The sequence below is a fragment of the Lissotriton helveticus genome, chromosome 2_1 (genome assembly GCF_964261635.1).
Source record: "Lissotriton helveticus chromosome 2_1, aLisHel1.1, whole genome shotgun sequence".
In the NCBI taxonomy this organism is placed as follows: domain Eukaryota; kingdom Metazoa; phylum Chordata; class Amphibia; order Caudata; family Salamandridae; genus Lissotriton; species Lissotriton helveticus.
Genome location: NC_136059.1, coordinates 1,327,131,460 through 1,327,149,858, shown reverse-complemented (window position 1 = coordinate 1,327,149,858; position 18,399 = coordinate 1,327,131,460). Strand labels below are relative to the sequence as shown.

The window sequence follows — 18,399 nt, the reverse complement described above, 5'->3', positions numbered from 1 at the left end:
TTCACGCTTTTTCATCTCATTCCTAGACGCCATGTTGCAGGGGATACACCACCACATACGTTTTCCTACATCACCACATGAATTGCAGCAAACAAAATTTGATTTCTATCAGGTTGTCCAATTTACCCACGTAATTGGTTGCATTGATGGGCCGCATGTAGCCACATGTCCCCCCTTAGTGAGTGAGTACATTTACAGGAACAGGAAATCATACCATTCACTTAATATACAAATCATCTGCAATTCTAAACACATCATCACAGACATGGCTAGTTTCCTTGGCAGTACACATGATTCCTACATCTTTAGATACAGTGGCATACACACTCTTCTCCTTGGGGGTGAATTTGGTGAAGGATACCTGCTTGGAAAACATATGTACAAATGTCTTGCAGACCCTTTGGTCTTGATGACACAAAGCAGTGTGTATTTTGTTGCTTTCTACCTTGTAGGTAACAGTGCATATGCTGTGCGTTCCTACATACTAACGCCATACCTGAATCCAAGTACCCCAAGTGAGAAGAAACACAATGCATATTTCCACTCGCAATGTGAATGGGCGGACCTTCGGCTTACTTAAAAGTAGGTTCCGCTGCCTCCACATGACTGGCGGGGCATTGCAGTGTAGGCCAGATATCTGCTACAAAATTGCGGCCACTTGTGCCATGTTGCACAACATTGCAACTACTAGAGACATACCCTTGGAATTCTCAGACACCGAGCCTGAGGAAGACAACAAGCCAGGACAAACACCAGCAGCACACGGGCCGAGCACAGCAGAAGGGAGACAGAGACGTGCAGAAATTACACAGCATTACTTTTAAGGTAGGTAATGATGAGATGAGACACTTCATGCTTTAATTATTTGTGATATTTATTTTGTAGAAAATGTGGTAGTGGTAATGCACACATACCATGTGCAGACTTGCATTGTGACAGTCAAAATTAGACAACATTACTTTGCAATGGTACTTCAATATCAGCCCTGACAAATGGCATGTGTTGAGTTTCAACGGGGTTTACCCTGAAAACTGCCTGACCTGGGTCAAAAAGTAAGTACGTTGAATATGGGTCAGTGTTTAGACATCATCATAAATGTATACAGAATCTAAAAGAGCAACAGTTCACCACAATGATATATCACATTTCATATTTTAATGAACAATTCTAGAAAAATCAATTGCAAAATTTCATCGTTTCAAAGAGAATAAGTCATGAAATCAAAAACAGTTTCAAATGGATGAAAGCCAAAAAACTCATAGGTAACTCTTGTGTGTCACAGTTATCTATCTCATAATAACATTTGAAGGTGCTCACAGTGAAAAGGGAGAAAAAAGTGTTTTCGGGATAGGGTGGGAGTGGTAAGGCAAGTGTGGGGACTGGGTAAAGGTGGTGTGACAGTAACACAATCACAAACTAATTTGACAAAATTTGACCTTTACAGTCTAATATGATCCATAGTTCCCTACGTCCCTTCACATATATTGAGAAACCTAACCTATAAAACAAAACTGTGCAAAGCGTTCATTTTTATCTAAATAAACTCGCCCCTTCCTAATCCAGCAGCAGCATTCTCTTTAAGCACAAGCAATGCAGATCACACCCCTCGTGCCCTCCTGCTTAAATCCCTAACTCTGTGGTTCTGAAGATTCTGGATTCATGTAATCGTTCTGGACTCGAGAATTAAAACTTTGTCGAAACATGACGAATTTGGTATCAAAAGACCGAGAATGACGAGCACACCATGTACATATAATTTCAGCACATTCGAGTGACGATTTCACCTCGAAATCGTCATTTGCGTTCTGAAACCCTTCGCCTCCATTTATGTGTTGCCCTTTACATAGGCCTTAATCCAGCTGAATTCAATTCCACAAGGACACATACTCCTTAATCGACTTCCCTATGACCTGTGCAAGTTGGAACCATTGCCCCAGGCCGAACTCGTTAGGTCAGTTCCCCTCCCAGTGGCCGAATAAGATAGCATCAGGGCTCAACAAGCCATAAAACCATTTCAGCGGGCACACCTGCCGTATCTTGCTCCCATCTATCTCTGATCTTTTTGCTTCACTTACTTTATGGTGGGGAGGTGACTGTTTTATTGGGGGTCCACCGATATCTGATGAAATGTTGGGCCTTGCCGGATGATTTGTTGTAAGCAGCACGAAGTGAAATATGGACATGTCACCATGACTCTGCTCTTTCTTTGTATTGGAAATATGTTAACGATGTACTTTACAACCAAGAATGTTTTGCCTGAAGCTTAAAATTGTGTATAAGAAGAGAAGCCTGACTTTGTAAATTCGAGCAGTCTCCTGAGAATATACTTCCCCGTGTGTTGTACTTTTAGGACACTTGTTACCTTGGTTGCAGCCAATAAATCGATCGTTGACTTCACCTAGAAGACTCTGAGTTTCTGTGGTCTGGATCAGGAAGAACCCGAGGTCTCTGGGTGTACCCTGACACCGCTGGGTTACCGGTTCTGTACCGGTTCTTAAAAACCCAGTACCTCAGCTGGTGTTTTAAAATGGCCCCAATATGGTAGGTTTGATACCGAAATCTTAGATAACCTTGAAGTTAAACTGTTCAAAAAGAAAGCCCGGCCGGCGATGTTCGACTCTTTTCGCCTATGGCGTAAGGAGGCCAAACAGAAGGAAATCAAATTAGCTAAGAAAAATAAGAGAGAAGGAGGAATTTCAGTAATGCAAGCTGCTATGCAGTTTAAAGACAATGAAGAAGAACAGATGAGTGAGCAGTTGCACAGGCAACGTAAAATGGCGATTGATAAGTGTTATCCAATTTTGCCGTCTCTTCAGCAAGAGGCAGCAAAAGAGCGTGAAAAAGATCCATTAATGTCGCATTTATTAAGTTCACCACCCCCTATGCACAAAATCCCACGGCACCTCCACAACCCACAGTTGCACAACCTGTGGTTGTTATGCCTCCTATTCCTCTGCAGCAACCACCAGTTACTCTTCAGCTGGCTCCTACTCCTTTGGTGCAGCCTCCTCAAGGCCCACCGATCACACCTGTTTCTACGATTTTGCCCACTGTACTATCTACTTCTCCTAATGCTCCCTCTACGATTGTGCCTAGTGCTCCTTCTATTTCTCCTGATGCCCCCTCTGCTGGTATCTCTGCTCCTGCCTTATCTTACCCCGTTCTTCCTTCAGTTTCACCTTCAATTCGGCAGAAAATGGCCAGCACTGTCACTAACCTTCTTTCACCTCTTTTTGGGTCGTCTACCACGACCCCTAAAATGGAACGAAGACAGTTGCAAAGTCGACTGCCTGACTATCAAGAGAGAGACTCATTGAATCGTTTAGCACGAAAATGGGTTATGGACACCGTAAAATATGATGTAGAGTCGGTCATGGAAGTCTTCCATCAATGGGAAGCACCGACACAGAGATATGTTTTCGAACAGATGTGTGTCTTCCTTTGCGAGGATTTGGGAGACAATGATCTGGAATGCATGCCGCAAGAGATGTGTCGTGTACGATTTAAGTTTGGAGAGGGCATGATTGTAGGTCCAGATGTGGAGGAAGCAGTTGAAATGTTGCTATCATATCGGAGTAAGGGAAGCAGTTCTGGGTCACAATCTAGTGCATCTAGTAGGAAAAAGGTGCGACAATACCCGATGAGAGGAGTTCCCCCACAATGGAGAGAGGGCGACACAACTGTTAACCCACCTATTCTGCCACACTTTCAGCGTGTATAGGTACATGTCCCATGGAAGCGAGCTGAAGTCTTAGCACTTAAACAGACATTACCTGATCCGCGTAAAAATCCTGCAGGGTATTACAAAGAGTTGTCACAGACTGCTGGGTCATGCATAATGAATTTAGCCGATATTGATATGCTGTTTGGGAATGTTGTTCCACAGCCTTTATTGGGTAAAATTCGACATACAGATCATGATCAAGAGTTAGGTGACTCATGGGCTAATATTGCCGCTGCAGACGCCCGACAAGTTGGTGGTGCTAAGCCTGAGCATTTGATAGCAGAACTCCATGGTAGAATAGTTGATTACATGAAGACGATATAGCCGGCAATACGTGTAAATTGGGATAAGTTGTCTGCATGCAAGCAGAAGAAGGAAGAGACAGTCTCAGATTTCTTCACCAGGTTTGAAGAAACATTTGTCGACCACAGCGGTCAAGATATGACCACAGAAGGTGGTCAGAGATTGTTTGTCGATAAATTCGTGCACAATCTGCTTCCAGAATTGTGTAAAAAGTTAAGGGATTCAGAAAGTTCTTGGGCAGTCTCCTCTTCAGCGCAGATATTAGCTACTGTCCATTATTACGAAAATAGAGACAAGGATGAGAAAGATAGAGTAGAAAAGAAAACCAAGGAATTAAAAACAAAGGTTTTGCTGCAGCAAGCATATCCGCCACGTGGTGGTGGTAATCAAATAATAATGGTCAAAATAACAATGGTCAGAACCACTACCAGAGTAATTTTCAGCAGCCTCAACAGTATCAGAGGAACTCACAAAGAATCGAGTATACTCAACCCCGTGTACCTGTAGGCCCCAACCAGTGTTCATATTGCAGAGAAGAGGGTCATTTCAAGTATAATTGTCCTATTCTATTACAACGTGAAAATGGAGTTTCTGGTGTGAGAGGTCGTGGCAGTCAGCAAGCACATAGAGGTAGAGGACGTGGAAACGCCCCTGAGAACGCACGTCCCCTTCCACCACAAAATTCTATGAATAGGTTTGATCAGCAGAATAACGCATCTGACAGGACAGCTCAATACTACGTTGATGATTACTATACAGAAGATGAGTATTTGGAGGGTAATGATTGCTAGGACAGCCATAGACAAAGAGAGGGAGTTGTTTCAGTTCCAGTAGATCAGAGTGGACCTTACGTCGAGGTGATTACATCAGGTGTGTCAGAGCCTTTTCTGTTGGATACTGGTGCTACAAAGAGTTCTATTATGCACTCCAAACTCCCTGGCGCACCTTTGTCTGGCGAAATGAACGTTTCTGTAGGTTTTTCTGGCGCCCCAGTTAGAAATCCGATTTCTGACTCTTTGTCTCTTTCTGTTGGTCCTTGTGAATTCGAAGCACCCCTCATTCTGACAACAGGTTGTGGTGAAAACTTGCTAGGGTTGGATTTGTTAAAAAGGTTGCGTGCGACTTTGCACTGTTCTCCTTCTGGAGTACACCTTACTCTAGGTAAGAAAGTAGTTTCTCCCATGTATTTGTCGAGGGACAAACTTCCAGCAGAATTGTCGTTTCTTCCAGATATTCTTTGGGCCACTGGTCCTAACGATGTGGGTCGTTTAGAAATTCCACCATATGTTGTAACATTGAAAGCCAACGTTAAAATGCCACGAATTCCCCAATACAAAATCTCGAGTGAAGGTGAAAAAGCTTTGCTAGCGATCGTTTACGAATTGATTGAAAAGGATGTGATTGAAGAAACACGAGGCAATGTTTACAATAGCCCTGTTCTGCCTGTTTTAAAACGAACTAACCCTTCTCAGCCACCTGTGTACAGATTCGTGATTGATCTGAGAGAGGTGAATAAAATAGTTGTGCCATAATTCCCAGTTGTCCCCGACATTACCACGCTATTGACTATGATTCCAGCATCTGCCTCTTAGTTTTCGGTGATTGACCTGAAGAATGCCTTCTTCAGCATCCTGATTGCCGAGGAAAGCAGGGATATTTTTTCCTTCAGTTTAGGAGGTCGCAGCTTCTGCTTTAAATGCGCTCCTCAGGGCTACTGTGAAAGTCCATCAATATACAGTCAAGCTCTAAAAACACAGCTTGATACGATTGTTTTACCTGAAGGTGCTACTCTTGTACAGTATGTGGATGATTTACTCATTGCCGCAGACACTGAGGAAATTTGTAAAAAGGCCACGCTGTCATTGTTACATCATCTGTGTGATCTTCATCACAAGGTGTCACTTTCCAAACTGCAGTATTGCCGACAAGAAGTGACCTACTTAGGTCACCTCTTATCGAAGGAGGGAAGGAAACTGACCCCAGAAAGAATTCAGGCAATAGCGAAATTGAATGTGCCAAAAACACAGAGAGAAGTGCGTGCTTTCTTGGGCATTACATCGTACTGTAGACAATGGATTCCAAATTTTTCGTTATTAGCCAAACCCTTGGTGGCATTAACGTGCAAAAATACACCCACTCCCATTCCTTGGTCTGAAGAGTGTCAGAAAAGTTTTCTCGAATTGCGCACAGCATAGTGTTCGGCTCCTGTGTTAGGTACCCCCGACTACAGTAAGCCTTTCACATTGTATGTCCACGAGAAGGAGGGCTGTGCATTGTCAGTGTTGACTCAGTTGTTTGGAGGTAGGCAGCGTCCATGTGCCTATTTTTCGTTGACTTTGGATCTGGTAGCACAAGCATTACCGAGTTGTTTAAGAGCCACAGCAGCAGCAGCTGTCTCTATTCGACAGTCTGCTGGTCTAGTAATGAATAATACACTAATCGTGATGGTCCCGCATGCAGTAGACACATTGTTAAATAGAACCAAGACACAGCATTTAACTAGTGCTCGACTGTCCAGTTACGAATTGACACTGCTAGCGAGCCATGTGCACATAAAAAGATGCAGTACCTTAAATCTAGCTACGTTGTTGCCAATTACAGAGGAATCAGATGTTTCAGAACAGCACGATTGTTTTCTCAGAACAGAGGAAGAGACGAAAGGGAGAATAGATTTATTCGATACTCCTCTTGCTGAGTGTGATGGTACATTATGGGTGGATGGTTCATGCTTTAAGCTCCCGAGTGGGGACACGACCGCAGCATATGCCGTTACGATGTTGCACACAGTAGTTGAAGCTGCACGTGTCCCACATAATTCAGCTCAGGCAGCAGAACTGATTGCACTCACGAGAGCATGTGTGTTGTCTAAAGGGATAAAAGTGACTATCTACACTGATAGTCAGTATGCTTTTGGAGTGGCTCACAGTTTTGGGAGATTGTGGAGAGAACGTGGATTCCTGACTTCGCATGGAGCTAAGATTCAGCATGGTCAGTTGGTGAATGAGCTTCTTGAATCACTGACCTTGCCCCTGCAAATGGCAATTGTGAAATGTAGTGCTCACAAGAAGGTGACTGATGATGTAGGTCGTGGAAATGCATTTGCTGATGAGATCGCGAAAGAAACTGCAAAGAATGTAATGAGCCGAATGTATGTTGCAGGCCCTGCAAGATCGACTGGTGATGTTGGAATGTGTGAAGACACAGTAGAGAGCGTGAAGTCCATTCAAGCTGAGGCCACAGAGAAAGAGTTGAGCACGTGGAGAGAAAGTACGGGTAGAATGGATGCAAATGGTTGCTGGATTGAATCATCAGAGCATCAGAGATGGTTGCAGTGGTTACAATGGCTCATGGAATGGCTCATATCAGCGTTAAAGGGATTTGCGAGGTGTTGGCCCCAGTATGGAAGAATTCAGGGATTCCCAAATGTGCAGAGAATGTGGTCAAGAATTGCATGGTATGTTTGAAACAAAATCCTGGTAGGGGAACCCCAACTCCAGCTGGTCATTTTGCACCTCCTACGTACCCGTTCGAGGTTTTGCAGCTAGATTTCATTCACATGGAGAGGTGCAACAATTTAAAATACGTACTCGTTGTTGTTTGTGCCTTCTCAAGATGGGTAGAAGCCTATCCCCTAAAAGACAATACTGCCTTGTCCACAGCAAAAGCCCTTGTGAAAGAGTACTTCCCCAGGTTTGGAATGCCTAGAATGATCTGGTCTGACAATGGGAGTGAATTTGTGGGTCGCGTGATGAAGAGAGTGTGTGAAGGGCTAGGTATCCGGCAGAAGTTCCACGCTGCAAATCACCCCCAATCAGCTGGATTAGTAGAATGTTACAACGGCACGTTAAAACTTAAACTGGCCAAAATCCAAGCGAGCACAGGTCTTAAATGGCCTGACGCTCTACCCTTAGCACTCCTGTCCACTAGGATGACTGTACATTCACGAGTGAAACTTAGTCCATATGAAATAGTTTTTGGCCGGCCAGCCAACATATGGGGAGTGCCTAGACCCACCAAGTTCAGTGAGCTTGAGCACCCTATTTTGCTTAACTATCTGTATGAATTGACAGCTAAATTGCGTGTTTTGCATCAACAGGTCCACAACACCCTGCCTCCGGCCTCTGAGACTCCGGGTCACGCCATTGACCCCGGTTCCTGGATCCTTGTAAGGAACTTCCAAAGAACGAAAAACGACCAGCCCAGGTGGACCGGGCCTCATTTCGTCCTTCTTTCTACAAGATCAGCCGTTCGGGTGGAGGGGAAGGCCAACTGGGTCCACGGGATCCATTGTAAAAAAATCCCTTTCCCTCTACCCTATGACCAGTGGGTCCAGAAGGGTGTTGCTGACCCTGAACCTGATACCGTGTCACATACCGTCCTTTTTCATGACTTGCACGTAAAGAGAACTGACTCTGAACAAGAAAATGAGAACATTTTGCACAAGGCTGTGACACCATCCGAGCGATTGAACATTACAGAGCCTGACCTTCTGTTCCAGGATCAGACAATACCTGGGAAACAACGATACAATTTGAGACCGAGAAAAACGAACTAATAAAACACTTTCTTTTTACAATTGGAGACCAAGATCCATGAACTAATAAAAATAGATATTTTCCCCCAAGTATTATTTTTGAAAGTGCAGCTCTCCCATCTAGGAAACTTGCTTATTTTTGTTTTTCGAACCGCCATCCGGGTTCTGCTGCTAGGGCCGCGGTTGATTAAAAGTCTTTGGGGTGCAGCTGACGACGTTAGGTCGGTAGTTCTGGTTGGTCCAAGGGAGTTGCCCTAGGCTGACAGAAGCATCCCTTAGCAGAGGCAACCTACCACCGCGGGCAGCAATTTAGAGAGGATGGAGTTTACCGATGTGGAGAGACCTGCCAAACAAGCGACCTTAAAGCGCAGACTGTGCAACGTGATGACAAGGAAAAACTTTATAATATTGTGTATTTCCATGCTATTCAGTGTCATGGTATTTTTAATAAGTTATGTTTTATTCTCTTTTCGTGTAACATTTGCACCCACTGCATCCCCCATACCTCCTCCCACTGTTTCCTCTCATTCTTTCCACCCTTTGCCTGACCACGAATCAAGTAGGAGATTGGAGGTCATTAATAACTCCTTTGTTCAGTTGTTACACCAACACCAACTCGTAATGAACACAACTTACTGTTGGGTGTGCGGTCTTATGCCTCACACAACGGATAAAGGTATCCCTTATTTGGTCCTGCCATTTAGTCACAATGGTTCTGTATGGGCATATAGGACAATGTTCATATATGCACACGAAATCTACCCCCTGCATTCTGTAACAGACAATCCTAGAAAGAGTGCTCTAGTCAAGGGTATAGTAGACATGATTAAGGAAGGTATTTCTTATGAGACTATCCCTAGAGATGAGACACTATTATACATAGGATGGAACATGACTGGATATGGAGCAACTCTGAGTAAGAAACAGCAAGCTAAGAGATCGTCCCCGATTTGGATTGTACCCCATCAGGGTCATCTGTGTCTGCAAGGTAATGGCACGAATCCCAGGGCTCAGTTAGGGAAGAGTGTCTGTACTGAAACGTATGTTTTTGGATCTCAGACTTCCCCTGCGTTTTTAGCAGCTAAGGGTACTTATTTCATCTGCCACGATAGAGCCTATACATGGTTGCCCCCTGACTTTTCGGGCTCATGTTTTGTTTCCTTCCTGTTGCCTCCCACCTACACAGCAGCGGCAGACTACCACAGGACAAGGATAGTTAGAGGTGTTTTGAGTGAAGAAGACACTGCAGGTCAAGAATTTGGGGACTTTGCAAAGGGTTTTCTGCCGTTCTGGGGATCCATGGCTAACAGCAGGAACATAAGGCAATTGACAAGGGTAGTTGAGTCCACAGTGATAGAAACTACTGGTGCCCTTAGTAACCTGACTGCTGAGCTCCAGTCGGATCGACTTATGACCCTTCAGAACAGGGTCGCTTTAGATGTCATACTTGCAGACCGAGATGGGGTATGCAGATTGATCCAATCTAGTTGCTGCATCTTCATCCCTGATAACGCTCCAACAGTGTACCAGGCCATCTCCAAACTACATAAGATTTCCGAATCTATTCATGTGGATAAAGGAGATTGGTCGTTACTGGGATGGTTCTGGGAACTGATATCTGCCTGGGGATGGAAAATTCTAATGGTCATTGGGATGGTCTTAGCCATTCTTTTTCTGTTCTGTCTGTGCATACAGTGTGCTCCTGCAATATGTGGCCTCTGTGTTACATCATGTGTAAGGAAGCCTGTTTCAAGAGATGAACTGAGTACTAGAATGATGTTACAGCAACATCTCAATGACTTTAGGAATATAGATCTGGACTCAGATTAACATGAGGATAGATTATTTGCCTATGTAAGGGCAAAAGGAGGGTTTGTGGTTCTGAAGATTCTGGATTCATGTAATCGTTCTGGACTCGAGAATTAAAACTTCGTCGAAACATGACGAATTTGGTATCAAAAGACCGAGAATGACGAGCACACCATGTACATATAATTTCAGCACATTCGAGTGACGATTTCACCTCGAAATCGTCATTTGCGTTCTGAAACCCTTCGCCTCCATTTATGTGTTGCCCTTTACATAGGCCTTAATCCAGCTGAATTCAATTCCACAAGGACACATACTCCTTAATCGACTTCCCTATGACCTGTGCAAGTTGGAACCATTGCCCCAGGCCGAACTCGTTAGGTCAGTTCCCCTCCCAGTGGCCGAATACGATAGCATCAGGGCTCAACAAGCCATAAAACCATTTCAGCGCGCACACCTGCCGTATCTTGCTCCCATCTATCTCTGCTCTTTTTGCTTCACTTACTTTATGGTGGGGAGGTGCCTGTTTTATTGGGGGTCCACTGATATCTGATGAAATGTTGGGCCTTGCCGGATGATTTGTTGTAAGCAGCACGAAGTGAAATATGGACATGTCACCATGACTCTGCTCTTTCTTTGTATTGGAAATATGTTAACGATTTACTTTACAACCAAGAATGTTTTGCCTGAAGCTTAAAATTGTGTATAAGAAGAGAAGCCTGACTTTGTAAATTCGAGCAGTCTCCTGAGAATATACTTCCCCGTGTGTTGTACTTCTAGGACACTTGTTACCTTGGTTGCAGCCAATAAATCGATCGTTGACTTCACCTAGAAGACTCTGAGTTTCTGTGGTCTGGATCAGGAAGAACCCGAGGTCTCTGGGTGTACCCTGACACCGCTGGGTTACCGGTTCTGTACCGGTTCTTAAAAACCCAGTACCTCTGCTCCATACCTACTGCTACAACCCTCATCCTTCATCATTTATTTCTACAGTCGGAGTGCCGCATGACATTGTGCCTGAATTACTTTGGTGTGCAAGCCCTTTGCTAGACATGTTATGCTCAAACCATGCGTTTAACTTGATTTAGCACTTTGCCAAAAATCTGTCTTCAAAATATACTTTAGGATTGCTACCCTCATAATAATTCATACAACTGTTGGTGCACATACCTGCCCTGGGTTGTTAAAAACACGTTCCATCCTCTATGCATCTTCAACCCGATCTGAACTGCACCCCTCCCTGCCTCTCTCTTAATATCCTTCTTTCTACCCGCCCACTAATTATGCTAATTGCAAGTTTCCCGCTTTCTCCAATTTGTAGTTGCTCCCGCCTGTTGCTGTAATACCAAAACTACATTCCCCATGAAACCCTTCTTAGTGAACTGCAAAATGTAATGAAAGTCTCGAAAATTTAAGACAGCTTAAATATTTTAAACACAACTGTTACATGTACTGTAATGTCCATTTCCTAATCGTCCAAATTCTGTCCTCGATGAAGTCACGGTGTCATCGCCTAGCGAGTGAAGTTTCTCATCTGTCTTTCCGTTTAAAGATTTCAAATATTTTTGACCATGTGGGTGCTATCCTGATACTGGGCTTTCTGTGTACAACAACTGATATAGAAACAGGATGCACTCCTTTTGCTTGCTTGCTAGTTTCCTTACTTTTTATCTTCGTGCTGAATGGTGAGTGTTAAGCCCAAAATTACACTCTTGGGGCCTTATTTATGAAGGCCTTGCGCCGCCGGTGCGTCACTTTTTCCCATGTTAAAAGTGACGCACCGGCGGCGCAAGGCCTTCATAAATAAGGCCCCTGGTATATTACACTTCAACAATGGTGCGACATCGCGCACCATCCAAACGCACTGCTTAGTTGCGCCAAACTCGGCAATTACTTCAAATACATACTCCATTTACTTTCATCTGTTCGTTCATTTTACTCATTTCTTTAAAGATTCAACACGCTTAAATTCCACTCGCGGAGTGATCATGCTATTTCCCAAATTTCTGGTGCACTCATTGTGCCCATCCGGACCTCTCAAAAAAGAACACGACTTAAGCATTTCTGCTGTAGTGAGCTCCTTCATGCTGTCCCTAATCCCTGCTATGTCTGTAGCCAGTGAATCAAGTTGTGCCTGCATTAACCGCATGTGTTTGCATTGCAGGCGCTGCATCTTCAACATTTGGCTCTCCAGCCCAACCCAGATGACAGAAGCATCATCTTCAGCAGCTCCCATGTGAGCCCCTACCCTGAGTCTCTGGTTGTGGACGTTGCTGACCTGCATCTGTACTTGGGGTCTTGGTGTTGGGGTGTGCCCAGCCTGTGATGTTTGAGGGTCTGGTTGGCTCTCCTCTTCTGTTTCAAAGGCATGTAGTGGTGCCACTGTGGTCCTGTGTCTTGTGTGTGCAGGTATTGTGTTTGCTGGGGCCTCTTGTGTCTCCTCTCTGGACTGGGCTTGGGTCTCCTGGGTGTCATGGCCTTCACCTTCGTCAGACTCCAGGGCAGCTGCATCTGTGATGTTAAACAGAGCAAGTTCAGTATTTTTTTGTACATGTTTGTCACATTGCGCAGGGTATTGATTAATAAAGTTTATTGGTAACACACAGTGTCTAGATTTTTAACATGCTTGTTGTACTTGAGAGCACAACAGCAGTTTTGATCCCTCCTTGCCTTTCCTATTGGTGTTGCTGGCTGCTAATCCCATAATGCATTTGTGTGTAGCAAGTTAAATGTGCACTAGAGTAGGATTTGCAACACTAAGCCTGGTCTAATTTGGTATTTTTTTTAAATTTAGCATTGAATGGTAATTAGCATGCATCTTACCTTGTGAAGTACTGGGCTGTGCCGAGGTATCGATCTGGGTGACTCCAACTACAGCTTCAGGCTGAAGTGTTGACTCCACCAGGTCCTCCAGGGGTGTATCTGCAGTTTGGGTTTGTGATCCCCTCTAGTCTTCTTGACATCCGCAAGCCTGTCGGCAGCCTTCTCCTTAGCATGGCTCCGCAGGTCATTCCAGCGCTTCCGCAGGCCTTCTATGGAGCGCTGTGTGACCCACACTGCATTGATTCTGGATTGGATTCGAAGCTAGATTTCGTGTTTCTCCGACCCAGGGACCTGGAGTGACTGCTTCCCAAAGAGTTTGTCATGGCTCTGTACAACTTCCACGGTGAGGACTTCAAGCTCCTCCTCGCTGAACTTCAGCTTCCTCTTCCACTGTGCTGCCTTGTTCTCACTTGTTCCAGAAGACATGCTGATGTCCTTACAGAGGGTATTCTGGGCTCCAAAATTGCTTCCTCCTGTTGTGCTCCTGCAGTCTGTCTCCTCCTCTGTCTCTCCCAGTACACAGGTGACAGCATATCCAACATCACTACCTGGTTGTGATGTCACCATGCTGCATCGAAAAACGGATTTGCTATTTGCGATAAAGTAATTGCGGGTTTGCTTTTTGCAATTGGGTATTTGGCAATTGCAGTAGCGATTGTGATTTTTACTGAATGGGTAAATGTTTGCGAAATTTTGATGCATGGGCATTTGAGATTACCAAATAGTGATTATTTAAAAATCGCAATTTGGTAATTGCAAATTGGAACTTTGATGCATGTGCCCCATAGGGGCTTATTTATCCTTTGGCAAGCTGTATGTACTCCATTCTGCCAGGTCAGTGGCGGGATGTACTTTGCTGAGTGGAAGAGTGCAGTCTATCATATTTAGAGATCTCAACCAGGCAGGCGGAGATTACTGGGGCTTCAGCAAAGCTGCTGTCGTGTTAGACTATGGGCCTTATTACAATGTTGGCAGTCCAAAGCTGTGGTGCACCCACCGGTTGGATTTGTAGTTTAATCCTGGTCGGACTGGCTGTGCTGCAGCAGTCTCACAGTGGTGGGCTCTTTGGCTCATAGGAGAGCCAAACATGCAGCCTGTCACCTTCACTGCACCTGCAGGAGGTTACTGCAAAGTGTGGCATGCATGCCACGCCATGGAGGAACATGTGTGCAATTCCAGGGTGGCACACTTGCCACCCTGCTCGCACCCCCAGGCCCAGAAGCGGCACGGGGCCCTGTTAAGGCCCCCTTTTTTGCCTCTCAATCACCCTTTTCATGGCAGGCTCACCGCCATGAAAGGGGCCGCAGATAGGTAACGTGTAATATGCTGGTGGTGCCTTCATTGCTCTATTCTTCTTGGCTGCCGCATAGGCTGAATTGCTATCGCCCATTACCACATGAGCATTGACTGCTCTCGTGCCTTGACCGCTGCCCGCGGCTTTTTGTCCCAGTCTGCTCATAATTGCATATAAGCGGACCTTGAGGCATCAACCATTCCACACAAACACCTTACAGGGATCCTTCTAGACCTTGTTTACACTGCACCAGATGCCTCGACACCACGCGCTATAAATACAAGTGCTGGCTTGCTCAAGCAATTCCATCACCCACAGATGATTCAACCTTCTTACATTCTTTACTCTGCCTGCCCATTCGCCTGCAGGTTCTTCCTGGACCACCTACGCTCCCTCGCCTGCCGCTTGGGATGCCTTCCCTTTCATTCAGGAATATCTCCAAATCAAGTAACCTGGTCCTGATAATAACCTGAAATCAGAAAGGTAGAAACGCCGTCGACCACCCACCGTCAGTTTTGGTTCCAATGTGGTCAATTTAAATAATTAAAAACAACGTACAGCAAATTTTGCCTTGTATAATTTCCCTTTGTCAATGTCCACAGTATTGTTGAAATTTCTGAACCTATGACGCTGCTTGCTCACTTTTTTTGTGTCACTGCGCCGTTCACTGTCACTAGCACGTTCAGTGCACAACCCACTTATGGTTACTTTCACATACAATGTACGGTAGTGCTGTCATAACTACTTGTAAATAAGTACCTTATGTTTCTCTACGAATTTCTTTGGGTCTCCCTTATTTCCGTTATTCCTTGTGATTAAATCTGCATCTGTAATTTGCCATATGGAATAATTTCCAGTTGAAACAATGTTCTTTGTATGCATCCTGTACCCGGGTCTCGACTGGGTTAACATGTTTACTCCTGTCTCTTTGTTTCTATCAGTGGCACCACCAGCATATTGCAGGTCCCTCAAGTTGCACAACCGCTGCGGGATCCTGGATCCATGGTGGATGCAGAGGTCCTGTGGCGGTCCGACAGCCCAACTCGTAATATTGCGGGCAGGCCCAAGTGTGGTGGCTGTCGGACCGCCTCTGCGAGTACGGCAGTCCTATGTACCGCTGTACTCGTAATAATGCCCTATTTCTATTGCTAATCAATTACCCCTAATGTCTTAATTCTCATTCACTTATTGTAAAAATTGGATAATTTAGACCAAATCTCACCAAACTTTCAAGCATTGCTCATTCATAACAATAAACGAAAAAAGTTTCAATTTCCCCCATTCAAGTCTTCAGTTGGCCAGGTACCTTGGATTAATGATATTAAGTTGCCTCGAACGTTTGTGGTTATTTAGTAATGCTCAATAAAAGTGTGTGCATGCACAATACTGTTTTAAATTTTACTCTAAGATCATCTGTGTTTTAATTCGGCTTTCAAAAAACCTGTTCCTATTATATGGTATGGTCAAAGAATTTATATAGCACTTTTCAACCCAGACAAGGCGGTAAAGACACTATCTCTCTGTGGGAGCCCACTATGAGTGATTTAGTCATGTATAAGGGTTATCGTTAATTATGCTGTTTTCATGCCTACTTTTTGTAATGTGCACCTCACTGAAATGTTTTTTGGAATTGCTTACACATGGAGGTTAATGTCGTGAGTTCTGAGTAATATGGGATGCTTCACACCATTAGGAACGTTGACATTTTATTGTATTGGATTGATATTTAAATAGAGGTTTCTACTCCCGACAAGTTGCTGGAGCGCTTTGCGGATGGGTTCCACTGCTCTATAATATTTGAGACATTTGTCATGCAAAATGAGTTAAATGTATTATGGTTTGTTCAACCATTGTCATACATGCAGTTTATACCTCTGAAAAATAGGCAGCAGCTGGGAAAAAAAGGAATTGCGGTTAGAGTATTTGACTCCGACTTCAGAGGTTCCAAACTTACTTTTTTATTGTGTTAAAAATACTCATGAAACAAAATAAAGTCGGAAAGGTTAAACTAAACACCTTAGACAATTTTTATTCAGACATTGAACCATATTTTAATATCTCCTCAGTTTTAATATTGATGCCAATCTGTATGATTTATATATTATCTGATTTTAAGCACATTTTGCCAACCAAAGGTACGTCAATGCATTAACACATCTGCATGTTTTGTTTTTATCACATCTGGGCTTTTCTTTAACCACATCTGTTCAATACATATTTATCACTCTGCGTGCTTCATTTTTTGCCATTCTATGGACCTCACGTTGTAGACTAGTACTGGGACAAAGACCTTTGAGAGCAAGAAAACATTTAAGCTGCTTTTAATTTCATCCGCATGCGCTGGTCTATTAAACTGTCGGCAATATTCATATCTACAAATATGCTGCAAATTCGCTGAGGATGAAAATACTACACTACAGCTGTCTCCCATATATTAGTACTTGCATATCAAAGAGTCCTGCATTCCACTTCTGCCCTAGAAAGAGCCCTGGGGCATGGCATGGTAGAATGGTTCTGAAAATGCAATTATCGGACTGGAGTGCAACGTACGACCGATTCTGGCTGAAAAGCAGACAAACCACACCGGGATAAAATACTGCCTAACACTAGTCTATTGTGACCTGGGACTTTTGAAAAAACGATTAGGTCGAATTGGCAGAATTCAAAATGCTCCATCAAGCTCAGCGGCTACATTTTTGCCATGCCAGGAGATATCCGCCATTGTGCGCCTCCTGCAGTGCAGCCAGGGGTAGCCTGATAGAGTGAAAAGCACCTACTACTATAAACGATAGGCCTTATTTAGAGTTTGGTGGACCGTATACTTCCCCAAAACATGGCAGATGTAGCACCCGCCATAATACTAGCATCATAGGCCGTAATGCACTTGCAATACAGGAGACTCGAAGGACGCAACATTTGTAATTGAAAATCTCATCCGCCAAGCTCTAAATAAGGCACAAAGGGGCATATTATCAAGGCAGGCGAAATTAAATGATCGCCGCATTTGCGGCCGTTTTCGGCCACAAAACGGTGATAATTTCATCGCCTATTAGCAAGCTGTCGCTAGCATTAGTTAGCGACAGCTTTTAGGTGATAGCGAGCGGTTTGGGGCCCGCTTTGCATGTTAGCGATATTTATCGCTAATGACATGCAAAGTGGACATACCCAACCAGTTAGCGACTGAAAGCAGTCGCTAACGTCGCTATCACCTATTAGCAAGGCAGGCGTAGCGATGAAAAAATTTGCGCTAAGCGAGAATATCGCTAAAAACTAACGCCTGCTCAGACCAGTTCTTAGCCATTATATCCAATGGGAGGTGGATATTCTGGCTAAGACCCTATTGGCGATGATGCGTGAATATCGCTGGTTTTCCAGCAATATTCACGCATTTCGCCGCTATCGCCAGGTATTTTATCGCATTGGAGATAAACGTTGCTAATAGCACGGTATCTCTGCGATAAAATCCGGCGATGCTTGGCGATAAAAAAAGTGTCGCTAAGCTTTTTTAGCGATAAATATCGCTAGTTGTTGATAATATTCCCCAAAGTCCCTGATGACAAGTGAAAAAATTCACCTGGAGAAACAGACTCACTGGTATAAACCAGCCTTCTGAACACTGAGGTCATTGACGCAAACACAAATTCCATGAATTGGCTGAATCCACAGGACAAAAAAATACATTTAAGTAAGGCCTGCGTGAAATTTTACGCCAGAGTAATCAGAGTCACAAGGTAACACAAAATTACCAACAATTATGCAATAATGCCTGCAGATGTAGTTTAGAGTAATTTAGGCAAAATGGCGAATGAAAGAGCCCAGTTAAAGAGTACGAGCAGCGAACTGACTGATGCCGTTCTTGTTCTGTTATATTTAGCGCTATATTCTTAGCACAAAATGCATTGTTGGGTCTGT

General features: G+C 44.1%; 1 long non-coding RNA gene across 1 annotated transcript in view; it reads left to right on the top strand.

The window, feature by feature from the left end:
* Positions 1–12,971, top strand: part of LOC144819734 (uncharacterized) — an 81,722-nt gene extending 68,751 nt beyond the window's left edge. The window contains exon 2 of the long non-coding RNA XR_013607538.1: positions 12,535–12,971. This is a non-coding gene — a long non-coding RNA (uncharacterized LOC144819734). The remainder of the gene's footprint in view (positions 1–12,534) is intronic.
* The last annotated feature ends 5,428 nt before the right edge of the window (positions 12,972–18,399 follow it).